A 17,196-nucleotide genomic window follows, 5' to 3' on the forward strand; every position below is an offset into this window, starting at 1 on the left:
CTACTGCACATCGCAAGGAATGCACGCAAAACAGTTTTATTAAAAGAGAACTTGCCATTGATTAAACTATGTAACACAATTTTTGTTCCCGTGTAATAAGTGTTATTTCGTAATTGCTTATGCCTCAAAAGTATAGAAGATGCCTATTATTCCCCAAAAGAGGACTCGGCATTGATTAAACTATGTAACACAATTTTTGTTCCTGTGTAGTAAGTGTTATTTCGTAATTGCTTATGCCTAAAAAGTATAGAAGATGGCTATGATTCCCCACAAATTTTGCTTTTGTGACCAGGACACTGATAGTTTGTAATTTATCTATTTTCAATGGGAAAACGGGCGAATTTGTGTCTTTTCGTTCACATAAAGTCAGAAAAAAAACATATGAATAAAAATTTACATGCATTTATACTAAGGTAATAAAAAAAATGACTACAAAAGATTTAAAAGTGAGTAGTTTTTCGAGATTTACGATTATACTGTAAATCACTTATCACGAATCAGCCCCCAAATGTAGTCTCGTTATACTGCCCTTGGTAGCGGCGTTCAGAGTCCAGTATATCCTGGTGGAAGCGCTCGCCTTGCTCCTCCGAGTACGCTCACATGTTCTCCTTGAATTGATCAAGATGAGCATTAAGGATATGGACTTTGAGAGACATCCTACAGCCCATTGTGCAGAAGTTCTTCACCAGTCTCAGCCAGCTCCACATCGTTTTCGACCTTGCGATTGCCCAGGAAGCCACGAACCACTGCGACAAAGCTGCCCCAAACCGCTTTCTCCTTACTAGTGAGCTTCTTGGGGAATTCATTGCATTCCAGGATCTTCTTTATCTGTGGTCCGATGAAGACACCGGCTTTGACCTTTGCCTCAGACAGCTTAGGCAGGAAGTCTTGAAGGTACTTGAAGGCTGCCGACTCCTTATCTACAGCTCTGAAATTTTTTCATAAGGCCAAATTTGATGTGCAGTGGTGGCATCAGCACCTTCCTGGGGTCCACCAGTGGCTCCCACTTGACGTTGTTCCTCCTCACAGAGAACTCGGTCCGCTGTGGCCAGTCCTGCCTGTGGTAGTGCGCCTTGGTGTCCAAGCTGTCCCAAAGGAAAATATAGCAGGGAAACTTGGTAAAACCGCCTTGGAGACACATCAGGAATGCCACCATTTTGAAGTCTCTGACGATCTCCCAGCCATACTTATCACACTTCAAGGCGTCCAGCAAGGTCTTGATGCTGTTGTAATTGAGGCACCTGGATGATCTGTCAATGAAGAGGCGCCACTCATTCTGGTTACAGGCAATTACGATTGCCTTGAACAAACTGCTCACATTGTGACAGAAGCAGAGCTCATCTTGACGGGTGAAGAAGCTGCAAAAAGGTTGGCGATGCATCCTCTGATCTGCAACTTGCACACTTTCATCCAACAAGTTCCACTGCTTGAGCCTAGATGTCAAAAGCTCGGCATTGGACTTGGTGAGACCAATATCTCTGATCAAGTCGTTGAGGTCTTTTCGGTTGGGGTAGTATGGGTTTCTCTCCTCAGCTCCACCTCTGCAATTGTCATCTGGATCTACAACGTCTTCCTCGCTCTCTCACTTGCTACTCTCTTCTAAAGACGGTTGCTCTCTCTCTGGAGGAGTGGGTACGGGGAGGTCATGGCAGTGTGGCACCGGGGCGATGGATGAAGGAAAGTCCGGATACGTGATAGCAGGTGCATTCTTGCCAGTCCGACGTTTGGAAGGGTCCACCATGCAGAAGTAGCAGTTTCTTGAGTGGTCAAATTCTTGGGATAGCGAACTTCATGGCTCTCTTTTCCCCTCTGTACCATCCTACAAAAATATATTTATTTCACCCATGACTAATGTGTAAGAGATTCTCACAATATTTTTCATATATGATATATTTTTTCAATAACATTGAAAATTGTAAAACATTTTAAAATTAAAAACTTGTACATTTTTTAAGCCAATTTTATAACCTAAAATTCTGAGCAACAATTGTACATATTACCTTCCAGAGTATTTTTGCATTGCTCTCAGGTGAAATGAGGTGCCCAGGGTTTGTCTTGATCCCCGACAGGCATGCTGAAATATGCCTTGTAGGCCTCACGCATCTTAGCAAATTTTACTCTTTGGTTCTTTCAGTAAAGTCACGTAGAAAGAAATTAAATTAAATAATAATAGAATACGACGCTTAGTTGCAACACAAGCAACCATAATCAGGTACAAATGAATGAGAAAACAAACATAGTAAACTTGGAAATATAATGCAATACAACACAGAGAGTCGGCTAACATAAGTCAACACCCCACCTGGTTGATTAAGTTCTTCCAAAGATTGCAAAATTTGAGAGAGAGACAAAACATAGACACGGAGACACACAGATAGACACACAAGCAGAGAGAGACTCACACAGAGACAAACAGAGATATACACACACATAGGCACACAGAAAGACAACGTCTCTGTGTCGAGGCCTTAAATAGAGAGAGAGGGGGGGCGGGGCGCAGAAGGGGAGTTGTGTGGAATTCCTGCCCATAGTGGCCGGAGGAGAGAATGGACTTAGGAGATGCTTTCACAGAGTACTTTTTCACTCTTGTCTTGATAAATTGGCCGCAGATATAGCAAAATGCGTCTGCCGGATGCTTGCAGCCTCTTGATGCCATCTCAGAAAAATGCAGATATGTATCCACTTAGCTGGAAGCCCACCAGTTCAGTTTAGTTTAGCTGGAACTAAACTGAACTGGTGAGCTTAAGGCACCTGTATTTATACGACTATTTATATTACTGAAAACTTCTAGAATGTTCTCGAAGTTACTCCAAGTTTACTCAGCACTGAATCTATCTGGAATGTTCTGGAAAATAGGTACATTTCAAAATATTACTGTCTTGGTCACAAAAGCAAAGTGTGTGGGAAATAATAGCCATTTTCTGTACTTTTTAGGCATAAGAAATTAGGAAATAACACTTACAATCCAGGAACAAATACAATCTTTTGTTACAGTGTTATAGAACCATCAGGTTGAGCCTCTATAGCATTATAAAAAATGTTATAACTCATCATGATCGAAATAATATAGTAAAAATACTGCACTCAAGAAAGGGGGACTATGTGTAAATGTAGCTGTATTCACACGGAAGTTGGGTCACATTTTACATGTTATTTTATTCTGCAACTTTGCACTGCCTGAAAAGAATAGTTAAAGTTTAAAATTCCAGTGCGAGATACAACACTTCCTTCATGTACTGTTTGGAGTAGAGTTGCCATTATCATCATTAGCAATGCATTTATCCACTGCTCAAATAAGGTCAGCTAAAGTTGTCACCACGGTATTTATAGATTTTTAAATGTTTGTGTACGTGTCATTGCGAGTTTGCTATGTGTGTGTCCATCAACGACCTGAACACCCTTTGAAATGAGATGTTCCATCGCAAGGGGTTTTCTAGTTGAATCATTTAACATTAAATAACGTATCTCTTATGTTATTGTGATGCAACAATCCATCTAGCTGCTGAAAAAATCCAATCTCATATTAGAACCTAATCATTTTCACAGTGGCTTTTGCCTATCTAATACAAATGAGAAAACAAATAGATAATTCAGGTCCATTATGAAGGCAAACAGGCCTGGGTAAAGCTGCGTGGGCAGGAGTCAGAGCCATCACCTTGGGGTGCAGTCTCTGGTCCTCACAATATTTAACTTTTTTTTTCCGGTACGTAGTTTTGGAAGCTTTCCATGGCTGCACCAGAGCAATTTCTATCTGGTACAAATACAATAGGAGGCTGTTCAATCCCAGGGTGTGGTCAAGGGATGGTTCCCAACTTGTAAACCATTTAATGTTAGCTGATAATACGGTAAAAATAGGTTGGAGATCATTCTGCTGAACCTGAAGGGTGCCACTAAGAAGTAGGGCCATACCATCAGCCCCACTACCTGGGCATTTAAGTCATCAAACACACCAACCCCTCAACCTTCCATGAGTACAGTAATAGAGTAATTTCAGAGTGAGTGGCGGCATTTCCATACCAGGGCAGTGTGCTCATGAACAGCCCTTGTTCGGCAGTGGAGTTCTTACAGTACTTTAAATCAGTCGAGCGGCATTATCTTTTTATGTCTTTGCAAGATGCCTGGCTTGTCACTCTATACGAAGCTCTGGGTCTTCTTGGCCACAGTTATGCCCTCCCTTATCTATGCTTGCAGAACGTGGACCCCTCTGCTACCTAGTGGCAGGACTAGGAGCATGTATTAGTGAGTTCTATAGTAAGGGTAACCAGAGTTTCATAGCATAACAATTCTACTGTATTCTTAAACTGTGTTTTTTTTAATATAAAGCTTTAAACAACCAAATTGTTTTTTTTACAAAATATGAACATTCTATAACTGCCTATGGCATAATGTAACTTTTATATAGTGTTAGTGTTGCTAATGACAACACAAAACTTTCAATCGATTAAATATTAACCATACACATTTGTAATGCAATATTATACCAGTGGGAGCGTTATACTTTCTCACAATGTGTGGTCCATCACAACAAGTAGAGAAAATGCACCGTAATGGTGTTTTTCATCGCAAATTGTCATACTTAGGCCGATGGTATGGGGGTTGGCATTCCCTACCGTGAAGCAGGGTTGTGATGACTTCTAGATTGTTGACCATAAGCTTTGCATCACATTTAATTCCATGTTGCACACCATCTATGACAACAGATAGATCTGATGGCCTCTGACATGCTGCAGGTTGGTCAAACATTTCCAATTTCATCAGATTGATGGTTAGGTTAAACGTCTTTGGCAGAAGCATTGTTTGCTAGACATGTATACACTACCTCGCCTGGTATGCAGGAGGTCCTGGGTTCGATCCCCGACCCTGACGCCTGTATATTTTGAGTTTGCATGCCCTCCACGTGGGGTTTCCCTCCATATTTAGATATATGCGTTGAGAGTATTTGGCTGCTAGAAATGTGCACATGATAAGCCACTTCATTGGGCTTTCATTTGTGACCAGGTTGCTTCTGAAAAAGAGTTACATTGCTCAGTGAGCTTTACCTGGTAAAATAAAAATTGTTTAGTTTATTGTGAGGTTAGGGAGGAATAATGGTCGAGTCAAGGATAGCAGAACGTTTTCACCAGTCAGTGGGATCGCGTGAACCACGAATTGTGCATGTTTGGTGTCTGAATTCTGCAACATTTATCTGCGTTTTTAAAATTAAAATTTAGAGCAGGCTTTTTTCTGCTCTTAAGTTTAGCAACAAATACCGCAATGGAGGCTCACATATAAATGAAGATTACTTTAATGATCAAGACAAAGATGATGATGATGATGATGATTTTAAAGCAGCCTTTGGCTAAGTGCTACTAATCAATCGCGCACACATTCTAGTATCCGCAAAAGTGATTTTGTGAGCCATTACTTACATTTCAAATATTGTACACACATTCTCTGTGTCTGCGACACTTGGAATGTGAGTTCGTTCGTATGTGAGATGGATAGAGCCTGATTGGTCGGCTCAGTCAATCGGCAGGGCAAGCATGCAAAGCTACAATTCCCATCAGCTGGTTTTCATCGGCGGCATTTTCTTGCACGGTTGAATTGGGTAACATATTTTCTCATTCGTTTGGGGCAATCACATTTGTGGATTTTACAACTCAATTTTGAATTATGCAAAAGCATGAAAAAAAACTCTATATGAATAGGTTACATCTTAGTTAGTTTTTTCGGTAAAGTCACGTTGAAGGGAAACAACAAAATAATAAAATATATATAAACAATAAAAAAAATTCTCACGACGTTTCGACCATAACTCAAACGACCGTTTGAGTTATGGTCGAAACGTCGACCATAACTCAAACGACCGTTTGAGTTATGGTCGAAACGTCGTGAGAATTTTTTATTTTTTGATTGTTTTATATATATATATTATCATTTTGTTGTTTCCCTTCAACGTGACTTTACCGAAAAAACTAAGAATATGAATTACTGCAGTCACGAAAGCTTTAAATCAAAATTTACATCTTAGTTATTTCCTCCATCGAATGTGATGAAGACATCGGCACACGTTTGCCAAAAATAAGGAGAAATTGCCAACACGTGAATCGAGCTCTCGATATAACGGAGATTGAGGAATGGCAACGTGCTTAATGAATTAAATGTTAAGGTGTTGAGCTGGATCTTCATTACAATCAATGAGCTTCATTACAATCACGTGAAAAAGATCATCAGAGAACTGTATTTTCTGGGTGTGCTACTGCAGCAAGGCAATATCATGCGTGCAATGGTGTTAAGCTCGTACCGACGTTTTACTGGTAGGAAACGTAGTGGACTGGAAGCCCAACCGGGATCAATTCAGAGGAGGCAGAGGATTAATTGTGGATGTCTGTCCACGTCGGAGGGGTGGGGCTGGGTGGGGGGTGGGAGGGGTGGGGCTGGGTGGGGTGGGACTGGGTGGGGAGGGGTTGGTCACCCCGTGGTGCCCTTATATGGACTGGAAGCCCAACCCGGGTTAATTCACAGGAGGCAGTGGATTATACACTGCACTTTCTGGTGCGACCTCTTCTACACTGCACTTTCTGGCGTCGTTTTATAATTCTGCTCACTTTTCATTTTCAAATTTTCCTACCAGCCCCCTCCGCAGGAATGTGTTTTATTTTTCCAGCAGCCTATTTGGTTGAGGTGGGACCACAGCGGAAACATAACGAAAACTCCCCACACACCAGCAAGAAAGAGGAAACAAACAACACGCTTTTTTCGCACTGAACGGTGCACAAGGAAGTGTGCACAAGGAAGTGAGAGGTGTGTAGCTGGACATGGCTGGATCATCTGCTTGGCTCCGTGTCGCCTGCATCGTCGCTGGTTGGGCTGCTGTCATGAGTACGTAGACCCTTCCAATGCGCACCTTCGTTTAAGGGCAAGTCTGAAAGCGTGGCGAGATTGTGACCTCTCTTTACCCTGTGTGGTCACATCAACACATTCAGCCTCATATAAAACAATATATGTTTGCGTTGGTGGTCACAACATGAATACTGAGTTTGGTTTGGATTTTTGTCTCAACAAATACTGCTGATGATTGCAAATTAACACGAGTTAGAAAGTCAACTGGCTAATGGACTAAATAATATTTTTTAGAGATACATAATACATTTACTGTATTGCATTCCCTAGAATGATCCACAACAGTGCATGTTGTATTTTTCATTGCACCGATAGGCGTCCCTGAATGGAATACTCTTGACAGTAGCATCTGGTACACAGCCAGTGTTTGTTTAACAAGCTTGATTCGACTGATGAGACTGGAAGATTAATAACCCAGACAGGCATTGTGTGTTCAAACAAATGTTGGCAATATAAATGTGAGTTTGGGCAGGGCATGTCTCTAGAAGGAATGATGACCAATGGTTAAGAGTGATGATGGAGTGGCAGCCGGGGAATGGAACTCGTTCCACAGCACACCCACAGAGGCAGTGGAGTGATAAAATCAGCTCGTGTGCAAGTCCTTGGTGGATTAATACAGCACATGATCGTAAAATGGTTGGGGAGGCTTTCATCCAGCTTTGTATTGATCATGGCTAATAATGATGATGATGCAGTCTGAAGTGAATAAGAATCAGATGTGGTTTAGTCGGCTCATTCTTATGGTCTTGATAGCATAACTTATGATTACAAAAAATGTATTCCATGTATTATTATCAACACTGCCTCACACATAGGGAGGAGTGCTGGGGCAGTGCTTAACACATTGCACTCAGAACCCAGCCACCTGTGTTCAATTCACGCTCTGACCAGAGTGGTGAAAAATGGTGATACATCCTCTCATGACTGACGATGCATTTGGAGGCCTTCATATAGTAGTGGATTGATAAAGGGGCTCTACATAATGACTGTTTTAATAACAGAAAAAATAATAATAACGTAAATTTTTGGGAAATTTGCCTTTCTTCATACTGTACTGTATTTCTCAGAAATGTAACATTTCATGTGTAATGTATGTGCATTGAGTATCGTCTTGTTATGGTTGTTTTGCCACACCCTGCAGGCAATATCCCCGGAAAAACTGAGCAAGTCAAAGCAAAACAACACCAAAATATCCTCCTTCATTGTCTGACAATCTGCAAAGGCCAAGTTAGCAATATTGTTTGGTTTGTGTTTACAGGTACATGGGAACACATTAACGATTATAGTGACAAAGAAAAGCATGTCAATAAATACATTCAACATGATAACCACTCCCTTACCATTGAAAATCCTGACTGGATGGGCTCTAGATTGCACAGATGTCAATGGTCATGTAAATCTGAAAATTGTTTTGTTGATATACATATTCTCATCATCAAAGGTAAGAAAGTAACACGCAAACACATTCATTTTGAACAAAGCACATACTATACCAAAAATAACACGAATACATGTTTCTATTAATGCATTATTATGCAAGTTTAATGAAAGAGGTTGTGATCATTACAACCCACGTTTTTCCAAATTGATGGTCGTTATCTCAGAGGGTTCTAGTCGGTGAAAGTGGGACTATGAATTGGGCTCAAATTAACTCAAGTTCAGGGGATCTTTTCATTTAGCCCATGAGCCACAGAAGAAATTGGTACCACCGAAGATAGCAACTATTTAGTCATACCAATTGATTTATTTAGTGTAAATACAAGTGGAATACTTGATATTTGATCATCCACAAGTCGAAATGGTTATCACAAGATGTACTGTTGTTGGCCAGAAATATGAACCACCAGAATGATGCCACCTCAGGTCGTACCGGCAGGTGGGATATCTGGTCTGGGCTTATGGACTACCTGTCATTTCATTTACACTCATTCCTAATTGGGCCATCTTCACATCCACTCCACAGTCCTTCATATCCTGCTTCACCAATTCAAATCACCTCTTTCTCGTGCTGAAGCTACACAATATTTGAGCGATAACTAGAATGTGGAATTTCCACGAGTGGCTAAGTGTTATGCATAGTTATGGTGCTTTGGAGAATGGTAAGGCCACTTAACATTTCCTGGTCTCAAAAAGGCTGTTTTGAAGTCCAAAAGATTGCAACATTTTTTATTTTGTCCTATTGTTAAATTTCCTGGCCTCACAGTTCGCATGGTTGGCTACATACGGTGCTCAAGAAGTTCAACATACATTCATATGCAAATAATGGGGCTGTGAAGTGGGCATGGTTGGCACAATAGTAGGTTGGACCTATTCGCATTAAGTTGGGCCAACACCATCAAGGGTTAGCCCCACTCACTGGTTGGGTGGAACGAGTGATTGGGCATGGCTGACAGGCAGGGGGTTTCAGCTTATCATGTGTACTGGCTGAGGTAGCAATAAATGTGATTATTGTTGGTAAAATGTGCTTATTTTTTGTCTGCAGGTGTGAAGATTAACAAAAATATAAAAGCTAGAATTGGGGAACATGTCTTGATTCCCTGCCAAACCAATTCTGCAAGACAAATCAATGGCAGTGTTAACTGGCATATTGCTCTACAAGGACAACCATACTACCCTCTCTCAATTGACAGTATGACAACAAAATATGTAAAATATATAACTTCTTCATTGTTAATTATTGATGTCAATGGTAAAGATGCAGGCGTTTACCTGTGTGAGCTGACCACTCCTGGGGAATTCTATGAAACTAAGCTCGGCGTAATCAAAGGTAATGCATTAAAATAAATCTACATTGTGACTCTCATGATATAACTTCAGGTTACACCGATTTATAACAATTCTGGAAGGCCGTTAATTGTATTCAACAAACGAAACAGTCATGCACGAGTGTGAATCTGTGGACTCGCAATGTAAAGCAATCACTTTCAGGAAACACACGCGTTATTGAGTCGCCTTTGACGGAACCGTGGTTCTCTGCTCAGACAATGTAATGCACTGCCTCTAGATGCCATTTATCAAACTATTCTCTGATAGGTAAACCTTCCACCAAAAGAAAAAATGGACTGATCTCACCGAAACCAACATCAACCGAAGGTAATCCTTACTTTGTTTACATGTGCACAAATTATTAATGCATGATTTCCAAAAACTACATGAAGATATACTCGTTTAATGCAAGGCTAGTTTCAGAAATGCCACAATCCTTATCGTCCCCATACATGAGCTAATCTCATCATACCAAAGCTATGGTGGATGTCCTTTCGGGTACAATGGCTTCTTCAGGGTTGCCACAGTGGTGAGGTGTTAACTACCTCGCCGGGTATGCAGGAGGACGTGTGTTCAATGCCGACCCTGATGCCTGTATATTTAGAGTTTGCATGTTCTCCCCGTGGTCGCGTGGATTTTTCTCCGGTTTTTCCCTCCACATTTAGAAACATGCATTTACAGTATTTGATTGCTATACATTTCCACATGATAGGCCACTTCTTTGAGCTATCATTTGTAACCAGGTCGCTTCTGAAAAAGGACTCTATAGCTCAGTCGGCCTTAGCTGGTAAAATAAAAATAGTTTCATTGTAAATAGTTTATCTGGTTTCCACTGTTATTGATTTACTCCATTAGCCATCAGCCCTTCTTTCCATGTGTTCTGCCCAAGACCACTTAACAGTCAATACAATGTCTCTGAATTGAATTTGTTCTTTCATCCATTTGTTCCTTGTTCTGTCTCCTTGTGTAATACATCAGCGTCTGTAACATTTTCTTTACGATGTCTTTTTTCTCTGCAGAATTTGTTTTTACAATTAATGTTCATATATTACTAGAAATTACTGAAGAACTTAAAATAGCAGTAAAGTTTTTGTCACAGATTAATTTGAAACACAAAAAAGTCACGTACACAAGTTATCTGAACAAAAAAAAAAAATTCAGGGAGGGACACAATTTTAAAAACACAACAGAATATGTATTGGACAGTTATTTAAGGTGGGCATTGGTCAAACTCATGAAACGGGCAAGTGAAAGCAGCCTGGAGTGTCTCATAACATTTAATTTGATACTAAAACACAAAATAACAATGTGCCTCGAGGAAAGCTTTAAATTAGTGAGTATTGCCTGGTATGATATAGGGTGCAGATGCATAAATACTGATAAATGAAATATTTTAATATATTACACATCAAATCAAATAATCGTCAACCCTTATGTCAACCTACTGTTGGATAACGGCATCTCTATGTCATGCCTTTCAAGAGGCTGTTTCACCATACTTTGCCATGCTGGATAACGGCATCTCTATGTCATGCCTTTCAAGAGGCTGTTGACCATACTTTGCCATGCTGAACAGTGGGGTGAGGGAGTTCAGATGTCACTTGCCCCTGATCTCAGCCATGGTGAGGAATAAAGCTTCGGTTACCCAGGTTCATAGTGCAATGTTCATCGTGCGCAAATAAATTGGGCTCGAGTCGCACATCCACGGTTGGTGGCGGAGATATTGGTCGATCTTCATAAAAATGAATAATTTATAATTTGGCAAGGAACATTCATAAACAAGTAAATTGGGCTCTAAAGCAGTGTCAATGCTGTACGAGTAGCTGTGCCACACATCTTTGGGTCATGACATTCACAGACTTGCAGGCACACAACTATAATTACAATCTATCCTTGTTCGCAGAACCATCGCATGAAAACCTTCCAGCGGTTTACATTGGGGTGACAACATTATGCACAGTAATCATTTGTTGGGCTGTCCACTATTCTTGGAAGAAAATGAAGATCAAGGTCTGTGTCTCATGCATACATACATTCATACACACATACACAGCTCACTTACACGGTTGCTTTATAAGAGTAAAATAATATTTTAGGAGCACTCGTAATGACCGGAATTTTTTTTTTAAAGGGTAAAACCTATTTTTATTTTTCATCATCATGTTTTCTGTTACGTTCAACTCTCTATTATCCATGGTAATCAGGGAAAGGTCTGGCCCGAATATAAAAAGTATAATGCTGAACATATGTAAATTAGTTTAGAATATCTGTTTTTATTGTTTACTTATGTTAAATTGGAATGAAGGCATAGAATGAGTCATTTGTTTTATTGTTTAAGGTTTAATCTCAGATGTGGTTGTAGTGAGCACTGAGTCACTGACTCCTAATGAGTGAGGAGTAGCTAATAATTATTGTATCCAGTGCACGTGTAAACTACTACCAATGGATAATCGAAAGTTCACTGTACAGGTTAGCACAAAAGTCAGGATACATTGCGTTATTTAATTTATTTTACAGAGCCATTAAAACATGTTAATCGTTTGTTAAGTTAATATTTTATCTATTATGATTATAAATATACATATATTTTGCTTCTTCCTGGACAATAGTATAGTTGAACCTAAAGCCCATTTTAATTCTAACTTTAAAACACATTGCAACAAAGTTTCCATTGATTGGTTCGATAGAACTTTCTATTCAATTGACCGCCAAATTGTCACCGTCGTTCACAGTTAATGCGTGCTGGTGATGGTCGCCGGCAATGATTGCTGTGACACAATACTCTCGTGCTCATTAAGATGCGCATCTTGAGCATACGGCTATTATGCATCTCATTGTAAATTTCCCAAACTGTTGGTTAATGGAGGCATCCGAACGTTTCCCAAAAATAATCGACGAAAATTGAACGTTTACCAACACGCAAAATCAGGCCTCCTGAATGTAACACATGTGGGGCCAGATTGAAATGCTGGCGAGTGTGTATTGGCACGCTATTTTACTTTAAGTTGCTGATGTGTCTGGAAAATTGCCAAACCGGAATCGTTTTGGGTGTTTTGGAAAGGTTTGAACGGGGCCCAATATATGTATACGTATGTGTTTATCTTCAACAGAGGAGCAACACGTCAGACTCGGCCTCGAACAATGTAAACAATGTCTCCAATTCGGGACAAATTCAACCAGATACTTACTGCGCCATCAGTCCATCCGAAACTCTACCTGAACCTGAATATGCAGACTACACGTTCACAGGTAATACTCTCTACAATGCTAGAAACATTCTACAATACTAGCGAGCCTCTCTTAAGCTTTGTTAAATCTATATTACCATACTAGCAAGGGCCTTTTCATTATTGGTCAGGTTTACTACATCAGTAATAAGGATTTTTACATTACTAATCAGGCTGACTACATTATTAATACAATATTGTTAGTAAGATGGCAATGCATGACGCCTAGTAAGGCATACTACATGACAAGTAAGGGTCTCCAGATTACTAGTCAAACTTTGCAGTACAATTCACCACTTGTTATATTACAAGTAGGTTTACAACATAAAACTAGGACTCATTACATTACTAGTAATGTTTACTACCTTATATTTAACGCTCTCCAAATTAATAATTATATTTTACTGGTAACACTTATCACATTATTAGTACGCTTCTTTATATCACTAGTCAAGCTTACTTCGTTACTCGTAAACCTCCTTTACATTATCATTAAGGCGTATTACATAACTAGTCAGGCTCTCCACATTACCATTAAGACTACACCAGCAACACTTTCCAGAATACTCGCAAGCATATTTACATGACTAGTCAGGTTCATCACATTACTAGCAAGCATCTACATTACTTGTAAGACTCTCCACATGCCAGGTGCGTCTCTACATTACGAGTAATTTCCTCTACAAAAGTCAGCTATGAAAGGCTAAAGTCTGCTCTTGAAACCTCGAATGTGGCATGGGGAAAACGAATAAAGAAGGCAAAACTGTTCCCAGGCGTGAAGATCACCTCTCTTTGCATATTTAGTTTGCAATTGTTTTCCAAGTGCTAAAGCAATGAACACATACATGTATTTTGCAATTGATTTAAACACAAACATATAATAACCATATTTTTTTTGGCAAACCAATGGAGTTCCTCAACTGTTTTTTATAATTTGTTTATCAATATCCTGCTTGTTATCAGGGAGCACTGCAGGCCTAATGTAATTTTTGGTTATATAAACCTTGACGAGGATGTTCTGCAGAAATACAATTGCACTCATTCATAGTGATCTATATATATCGATAATATCTACCATTACCAAGTCTATCATATTTTTATTTTTCCATCTGGTGTCTTCCATGTATTTTTTCTGCAGTCTTTTTTATGAAACGTAGTATTACAAATCAACATATCATGTTTTGCAGCAAATTGTAGTACATTTTCTCCCCTTTAATTTCTTTCTCCATACCCATGCCGTTGCATTATACGCTCCCATCCGGTGTTATCCTGTCCAATCTTCGCATTTCAGTCTCCTACAATTATCTTCCTTCAAGGTGTCTTCCATCTTATCACACAACTCTTCAATAGCCTCCTCTGTGCTGTCCGATGTTTGTTCATGAACCTGGATAACTGAAATATTTAAAGGTTGTCCCTTGAATCTTGCAACAATTAATTTTTAGTTGACTGGTTTGTATCCCAATAGACCTGCTTTTGCTCTGCCACTTAATATGAATCCTACTTCTCTAATATGCTCTTTAAAATAATTACATAATGATTATTAATGCGACTAAAAATTGCAGGAAAGAGAATTGCTTCTTGAATAAAATTACATCCTTGAATTGTGACAGTTGTAAGTATGTATTCTATGGTTCTTTCGGTAAAGTCACGCGCAGTAACTGTAAGTATGTATGTTGAACTTCTTTTGTACCATACATAGCCAACCGTGATACTCGGAGGAGCGGAGGAACGACAACAAACTAAACACAAAAAGCAGTTCTAAATTAGTTTTCGATCTGGATTTAAAAGTGCATCGCTTCAGTGGCTTCCTAATGTCGGAGAGAAGAGCGTTCCAGACGGCCGTAGAAGCACATCTGAAACTGCACGATGCAGTGACCGTCTTTCTTCGATAGTTCGCCGAAAGCCGCTGCGAGGATGACCGGAGTTTTGCGTGATGGTTTATGCTCCTTGACGAGATCAGCAAAGTATTGTGGTTCATTTGTGGCAAGCATTTTACGTGTAATGAGTGCGACCTTGTAACGTATATGTTTAGCAACCAGAAGTCAATGCAGCTCGGCAAGCACTAAACGGAGATGGTCAGATCTTGAAGTACCCGTCACGACACATTCCAGGGAATATTGTACACACTGTAGCTTGGTAATGTTTTTTTGCCAGACGTCCCATAGAGTAGTGAGTTGCAATAATCATGCCTTGTCAATATTATGCTACATGACACCATGTTGGCTACGTCACAACTCAATAGTGGTCGAATGTCTCGTATAGCCCTGATATGAAAAGTGCGGGACCTCGATATAAATTCATTATGTCGAGTGGAGGGGGATAAATCATTATAACAGTAAATTGTGTTTTATTTCTCATCTCTAGATGAGGATTTTCCTGATACATATTCTGAGGTAAGTGGTGATGTTAGTGACTTTAAAATCCGTATATTTTTTTAGAAATGTGAAAACATTGTTGTTTAACCTCCCTGCTGTACTTTATCACGCAAATACCGCCATTGTTTAGTTTGTAAAGGTATTGCATTCTTGTATTTCCTACAAACCACTACCTCAACAGCAAATTAAAGTTCACTGCAATGCCCACTCCTTAAGACTCGGGCTTGAGGCCCATTTTATAGTTAATCAAAGTGCCAACCAAATTGGTCAGTGTTAAGCTGATCAGTTTGTGCTCAATCTACAAACGGTCAGTATATACAATGAGAATTGTAACTATGCAACTGTTGTAACTGTTGCTTTGTAACCTGAAACTTAATTGCATTATGATCCATATTTGTTTTTGGGGTAGACCACGTAGTAATTTTGGCATAAAACACTCCCTGGTCTCACCCAACAACAAATATGGATAATTTTATTTGCTACGGAAATCCACGTTTTAAGTTAAGATGCAATATAGTTACATGCATGACAGGGTCCTATGGTTGGTGTAAAACTTAATTTTGTATAAACCCAGTGGAAGAAAATTTATTAAGTTGAAAGTGCCCAGTTGCGAGAAAATGTCTTTCAATGTGCAGCATATTTACTTAGACAAGTTATTACTGTGCAACGCGTTCATGAAAACCATCTATCATTAATTTAAGTGACCCAATGAGAAGACTTCAGAAGTAATTTTGTGGGGTCCCCTTCTGGAATAATTCCATGTTGCTGGATGAAGGCCTCCCCATGCTGTGTCTGTCATGAGGATTGTTTGACCATACTTCACCAAGTTGGTGAGCACTGTTGGTGAAGGGGAGGGATGCACTGAGGAATAGTTTCGATATAATTCGCCACTGATGATAGCAGTGGCATGAAATCAAACTCAGGTGACCAGGTTCAAAGTACAGTACACTCTACCCCTCCACCATACAGTATATGAAGGCATACTAATATGTAATAATATCCTTAATTTATTCAGGAAAGCCTGATTAAGTCCCAATATATTTTCAAGATCGTGCTACATTGGGAAGTTTTGGCCATTTCGTATGGTGAATATTTGGCATGTTTGGAATGTAAGGCTTTGTTGGAGGAGTTCAAAATTACCATTTCTTCACTACAAGGGGAGACCTTCATCCAGCAGTAGATAGATTATAGCTGAGGATGATGATTAATCGTATAACTCCACATGTACAGTACCTAGTACAACACCTGCTACAGACTCTAATAGGTAGAGTGGTGACTGTGAATACGGAGTGTCTGGTGAGTAAAGTACAAGTGAGGGTCAGGTGAGTGGTGAGTGAATGTGTGTTCAGTGGTGTTACGTGAGTGGTGATTGTCTGGTGGGTGGTGTGCCAGATGTCAGGAGAGTGGTGGGATTGTGTGGCGCGTGCTGATAATTTTCCGAGTGTCATTTTTGTGATGTGAGGGGTGAGCTTAAATGTCTGGTGTCAGTGGTGAGTGGTACCTGGTGAGGGTTATATCATCTGATCTATAGCACAGGCTACCTTCCAGTCTATTAGCAACTTTATCTTCGCCAAATCTGTCCATATTTTTGCCTGTCAGTAACTTTCATTACAGAGGGTCTAGTAAGGATACACAGTGATGCGAAAAATCCAGGGACCTATAGGTTTGATGTAGGTAAAAAAAAGCCATGACCACCCACTAAACGCACATTGCCTGCTGGATAAAATTGTGCAATTGGATCGTGTGCAGTGGTGCTGCCTTTTGATTGTCTGGTGAGGGTCATGTGTCAGATGTCTGGTTTCTGTGAGTGGTGTGTGAGTGGTATGAGTAATGCCGGTTAGGTGAGTGGTGAATGTCTGGTATCTGGTGGGTGGTGTAACCTAAGTGGTGGCTGGTAGTGTCTGGCATATGTCGGTTGATACATCAACCCTAGTTATATATACATT

The 17,196-nt window shown here is 39.9% G+C and overlaps 1 long non-coding RNA gene across 1 annotated transcript; it reads left to right on the forward strand.

Annotated features, from left to right (window-relative positions):
• Nucleotides 1-6,603: 6,603 nt before the first annotated feature.
• On the forward strand, nucleotides 6,604-14,445 carry LOC116953282 (uncharacterized). The gene is made up of 5 exons (XR_004404573.2): nucleotides 6,604-6,861; nucleotides 8,024-9,649; nucleotides 9,916-9,975; nucleotides 11,552-11,658; nucleotides 12,759-14,445. It is a non-coding gene; the product is annotated as an uncharacterized LOC116953282 (long non-coding RNA).
• Nucleotides 14,446-17,196: the final 2,751 nt, after the last annotated feature.

The sequence above is a fragment of the Petromyzon marinus genome, chromosome 1 (genome assembly GCF_048934315.1).
Source record: "Petromyzon marinus isolate PM22_M1 ecotype Great Lakes invasive population chromosome 1, UKy_Petmar_22M1.pri1.0, whole genome shotgun sequence".
Taxonomy (NCBI): Eukaryota; Metazoa; Chordata; class Hyperoartia; order Petromyzontiformes; family Petromyzontidae; genus Petromyzon; species Petromyzon marinus.